Genomic DNA, 6383 nt, shown 5'->3' with positions numbered 1-6383 from the left:
CTATTTAACCCTGCCTCTGAAGAATAGCAGAGTATTCAACTACTTGGTCTTTAGGACTCATGCTCATTAAAGGAACCAAAATAATTTATCAAATTTACCAGGGCATTACAGGAGTCAACATCTGCTGCTACAGCCATCCCTGTGTTTCCAACTAGATTTTCTCCATTAGAAGGAAAAAAAAAAAAAAGGAAAAAAAATTATAATTGATAAAATTTATGATAAAAAAAATAATTGTATTTTCCTCAAGAAGCAGCAGCTTTAGTGTTACTTAAATTACCTGGCCCTAACCACGTTTCTATGACAGACTGCTTTCCAGAATGGAAAACTTTGAGACAGAATTGAAACCATTCAAGAAAATAAACCAAACATCAAGGAAATTTCTACACTTGCACATCTCATATACTTTGTAAGAACAAGGACATTGCAAGCTAGAGGCACAAATATTAAAGAGATTATGGCAGTAATGTAAACTTTCTAAAGAACGTTTGTATTAAATGTTGATTACAAAAGCAACATCAATATTCCAGATGAGTGCAGACTGCTGATTAAGGAACACCCAGAGGTTAAGATCACAATGTGCGCTTGTACTATCCAATTCACTTTGAACTCTGAAGTCTAACCTATTAACAGCCTCCACAATGTCATTCTTATTCAGTATTACTTTAATCACAAATGAGAGGAATGAACACTTATGTATCAACAATGTCTAGCATTATAACATGCTTATAACAATGATTTATTTTTATCCAGCATCTCTTACTCTTCTGATGTATCCTAATAATACACTAATAACAACAACCCCAATACATTGGTGAGAGTTACCCTTTTTAATCTAACTGTAACCTCTAATCACAAACTAGTGGTGCAATCCATACAATGATGTGCATTTTCATGCTTCTGACTTCCTGCATTAAGCTATATCAACCAAAACAGGGCAGCTTTCCACTCAGGTTTTTGAGGCATGAGTCTCAACACGTTTGCAAGGGATTCTGAAAGCTTCACTCACAGAGAGCCACTTACTGGGTGGAATATCAAGTTAAAGACTGCATATCTAATTTCATCAGCAAAGCAAGCCCTGTATAACAAGTATTTAGCATCATTATTTAACTGAGGCTTATGCGGTCACAGAAGATCCTATTCCTGCTACACCCTGAACAGGCAGTTAGTTGTGATATTCTTGTCACTAGCATGGGATGCATCTTCACCGTAACACCTTTAGAATAATTTATTACTAAGCAGATTGCTTTGGGTTTACACTATGACTAAATTAATACTTGCAAATGAAGCATATAATGAAACCATTTTTAGCTAATACATTACAAGTGGAACCAACATAGGCACCTTTTTCTACGAGGTATGAATGTGAAGAAGCCCATTTGCTTCTTCACAAATTCTATTTCATATGGTGTCCCATATATCCAGAGCAGAAAAATTCCTCAAGTCCCTCATTTTTAAAGGATAAAGTGCCAGAACTTTATAATGAAGCCAGCAAATACACACAATTCACTTAACATGATTGTTGCTCTTAAAGCCTTCGGATTACTCCTGATGGACAAATGAAGAATCTTTTAATGAAGTTTATGTTTTGTTACTACTTTCAGACTTCTGAGTTGGTATCAATCCAACATTTTGGATAGGTTTTGCAAATATCTGTGCATAAAAGATACTTTTTTCTGCCTTTCCTTTGTTCCTGATCCTTACTTGAAAGAAGAGCTCTCAGAGAAGACTCCTGGCTCCCTAACCTGGCTCTCAGCCTGAAGCTACCCAAATGGCTATCAGTCCTCCAGTAACGGACAACAACATACTGAAACTTCAAAAGCACGTATTACCTTCCACCTTTATCCAGTGTAAAGCAAAGCGGAAAACAAAATCTATGTATCCTGATAACACCAACATCAACACACCAACCATCTTTATGTAGATGTTTACCACATGGAAATGAAGAAATTAAAAAATGGGTTACAAATTCTAGGTTGCACCTCTGTCATCATAAAAAGTGTGTCACCAAATGCAAGATGACTAAGATAAGCACAGGGGTGTCACTTCAACTCCTCCCAGACAAGGAGGACAGAAGTCACACATTAGCAATGATTACTAAGGATAACTGAAGTGGCTAGTGTAAAACAGAAAAACTGATTAAGATGTGAACAGATGTAAAAAGGACATTTTAAGTTTCAATCCAGGAGATGGTGATCTAGAACTGAGCTAAAGAATCTAAGCACAGTGAGCAGTTCAGCTCAAAAACCTAGCAGATGAAGCAAAAGACTTGCCAATTGGCACTTCATACGTATAGGTTCCACACATATAAAGATTTTTCTGATAATCATATAAAATAGAATTTGTTAGGATGCTTGGCAAAACATTTTCATGACCACCTGTAAGCCTCAGAAGCATGTGCAAATTACCTGTCTCCTACAAATAACCTAACTTTGTTTCATATTTCTAGACTATAACCTAATTTTGATGTAGTGGCAATTACTAAAACAAAACCCTTCTTTGCAACAGTGAAGTCCAGCACTTTCAAGATGTGGTTCCAGGGCCATTCAGATCTGCTCTGCGTCTGCGCTACAGTCAGAAGTAATGATGCTGCTCCACCCTCTGCTTCTAAATGATTCCTCACACCAACTCTAGCACTCTGCAAGGTGAGCACGTAACTGACCTGGCAGAAAACAAACCAGTTGAGCAAGATAAGCTGATTTAAGATAAAATGGGATCTCTACAATCAGACCTTTTAAAGAAAACTGGGCAATTTTAGCTCAATTCAGCTATATTCTGGAAGAATAAACAAATAATAAAAATTCCAGGGGTACTAATAAGTTGCCATTTCACTCCATTTGTAAATTAACTGATTTATTTAAAACAATCATGATCCCATTTGTAAGGGTCACTTCTGGTTTCTAGAGGACAGGGTTTCCCTAATTATTATTTAAAAAAAAAAAAAAAGTCAATCAATTTTACAGTTGAAAAACAGTATTAAAAAAAAAAAGGAAGAAAAATCACACTTTTCTATCAGCTTATTCCTAATACTTCTGAGTGACAAGTTCTCAGCTCTGGTCATCAAGAATAAATGCAATTTGAACTAACCTTTTAACTATTGACATATGTAATAAAAAGTCCTTTAGTTTAACTGCTAGCAGTAAAAAAATAATGTAACAAACACATTCTTATGTAACTTCATAAGATTATCACCTGGTCTTCAGCACTCTTTATTTCTCAGTTTTTGGGAAACACACGCTATGTATTTAGTAGTTTATATTTAAGCCTCTCTAGTTAAGTATGCCAGTTTCTCAGTATATCAGTATGGAAGGAAATACTTCAGAAAGATTTTGTTTTAACCTGCAGTTATGACTGTATTAAATTAGTCTAGCTTTTTATTAACATCAAAATCTAAGCCACCTTTTTTCTTAAAAAAGAAAAAAAAAAGTTTTGGCATGGTCCACATCCAATCCTCCAATCCAGTTAGTTTTCCACTTCTTGTCAGAGAAGCATGCAAGAGAAGTTGAAGTTAGGTATATAAGGTATTTTAAAACACACTTGTTTTTAAATACGCTTTTCCAGGTGGGTAAGAGAACCATACACGCCACTTACAGAATTATTTCATTGTACTGGTATTAACAATATAACTGCTTTTTAGATATCACAGATGAAGTATCACAGAAGTGGTAAATGCTTCATCCCTAGCAGTGTTCAAGGCCAGGTTGGACAGAGCTTTGGACAACATGGTCTAGTGTGTGGTGTCCCTGCTCACAGCAGGGGGGGTTGCAACTAGGTGCTTTTAGGGTCCTCTCCAACCCAAACTATTCTGTGAAGCCTAAGAACTGCAACTCAATGGAAGCTCGTGAAGAGCATCTGCCAAAACCCTTCTGTTTCACTTGTCTGTCAGGTGTCTGTCACATAAGCAAAGGCAAGCACAGAGCAGCACGGCACTGCCTGAACCTCACATCCTGGCAGGTACCAGGCAGCAGTTAATCACATGCCAAGTGACACTGTGTGACGACAACCGCATCATCCCACTGTCAAAATTCAGACAAGGGAGGAAGCGGGTTGCCAAAGTCAGTCATGAAGCTCTTAGATGTCCATGCCTGCAACAACAGGGCCCTCTGGGGAAGGATAGAGCAAAGGGCAGGGCTGGAACAATATACCTAATTCTAGACAGCCACACGTTGGGCAACTCTGAAATGAGAAGGCTCCTTAGTAACAGTTTATTTTTCAGAAATACTCTTACAGCTCAGTGGGTATTTTCTGAATCTATTTGACCAATATGGAACTGTGCTTTCTAGGTGTTCTCAGAGCTTAACAGCAAATCTATAAAAACATTTAATAGCTACGTCCTCCAAGATTCTCCATTCTGGCCCCAGGGACACCAGTTATAATGAGTGTGCACAGACTTCCAAAAATTACAGCCTACAGCTCATCTCCTAAAACTCTGTTTGAGCATCCAATTGTGGAATTCTCCAAAGAGCATGTTCCCTTTTTCTACAAATGATACTATAAGCTCCAAAAAAGTAATACAGGCTATATATTAAGCCACTACCATTGGCTTTGAATTGAGTTCATTCTATACCCACTGAACAGATGGAATATATGAGCTGTCTTTTCTCATACAAGGAAGAATTTTAAACTTGCACGTTAGTCTCTTCAACAAAACAGAACAACCAATAAAAACAAAAGGAAAAAACAACCCCCAAAACAAAACCCCCTGAAGTGTAAAGTATAAAATTCAGTTAATCAAGAAATTAAAAAGCGCTTTGGTAATTCTGGACAACATAAACCGCAAACATCAACCAAAGGTAATGGGGACAAGTAGTGAATTGAGACCTACCCTCTACAAAGCAGTAAAAAAAATGTACTTTCTAATGAAAATCTGCAATTTGCATATTACTAGAAAAAGAGTATTTGTCAAAGGTGATAGGAACATAAAACCCCACATGATTCCAAACCCTACTACTGTCAAGGTTAGCAATATTTCAATGACCTTGAGGCTGGCCTTGAATTTACTAAGTAGCAGCTCTGCAGAAAAAGGATGACTTCAATCCCTGTGCATACTTTAGTTTAAATAATACTCTGGTGAATTCAAAACAAAACCAAAACCTAGAATTGCGTTACACCGAGATCCTCAGTTCCCCACTTAATCCAATAATGGAACCCTGTTTCGCAAACAGCCTTTCCTCCTTATCCTTCCCCATTCTGCCCATTTCATTTAAATGCTCCCTCTCTAGCCAGTTAGATTTTAAACAGTGCAGCAGATGTGGTTTGGGAATTACAGGGCAAGTGGGGTGGGGGAACACAAATCTCAATAAAATAACTGTTTTTTCACAAAGCTAAAGGAAATATAACCTGAAATATCTTTTCTTGGTTTAGATCTTAGTCACTCAGCATTTTTAAGCAGCTGTCACAGGTAAATCACACCAACTAACAAAAAATACATTCATAAATGGAAACAGCCACACAGTCCCCCCCACTTTAAACCTTCTGTGTAGTTTTAGGTAGCTCTGAGACAGCAATCTAGGTGCCAAGACTGGGGAGTCTTGAGTTTCACATGCATGGTTACTTTGCCAAGCATTTGGACACATGCAGCCACAACAGGAAGCATTCGAAAATCTTACAGGGCAAGTCTAAAAACACCCTAATTCAGGTCCTGCAGGATGACTACTCACTAACCAGCCTTGCTCAGGAAGGCAATCTTGGTAGAACAGTAGTTTTCCAATGAGATTATCACACCCTCCTTTAAAAACAACTATAAACGCTCAGCAGAAGGCATTAACAATACACCGGGTACGTAAAAACTAGTTACATTTATTTAAAAACCTAGATTATACTTAAAAATTAAAAAAAAAAAAAAAAGCTGTCAGATCACATTACCCCAGTACCAACAGATGGCTGGCACAATACAAGACATAGCCATACAAGATGTAGTTCAATACATTCTATTTGGTGCATGGGAAAATGGGTAACTATTAACTCAGCACAAAGCTTCAACAAACACGTAACACATCTGCAAGAGTGAGTACAACATGCAGAGTATCTGAATAATCTCTAATTGCTGTCTATCCTCGGGTGCAGTATTCTCTTGTTTATATGTAAAATACCACACAGCATAACGGGATCTGCTCTTTTCTAGCAGCCCTCAAGCTATTTGGATTTATGGGCAACTGCCAGTTCAAACTTTCATGCCAATCGCCATACTCCCCGACAAAAATTCTGAGAAGCTTTACACAGTGATAATCTTCAATTCACTACATGACCCCAGCGATCCCAAACCTGACTGCACATGTAGTATGTCCCTCTTGGGATTACAGCCTCTAGACGTTAAGCTTTTAATTAGCTGTTTGGGGCTCGTTTCTTTTTAAAAGACTTAGTCCACTTGGGTTAACTACACTCTT

Source organism: Nestor notabilis, unplaced genomic scaffold (genome assembly GCF_000696875.1).
Source record: "Nestor notabilis isolate BGI_N333 unplaced genomic scaffold, ASM69687v1 scaffold11233, whole genome shotgun sequence".
Lineage (NCBI taxonomy): Eukaryota > Metazoa > Chordata > Aves > Psittaciformes > Psittacidae > Nestor > Nestor notabilis.
Note: the sequence above shows the minus strand (reverse complement) of the source record.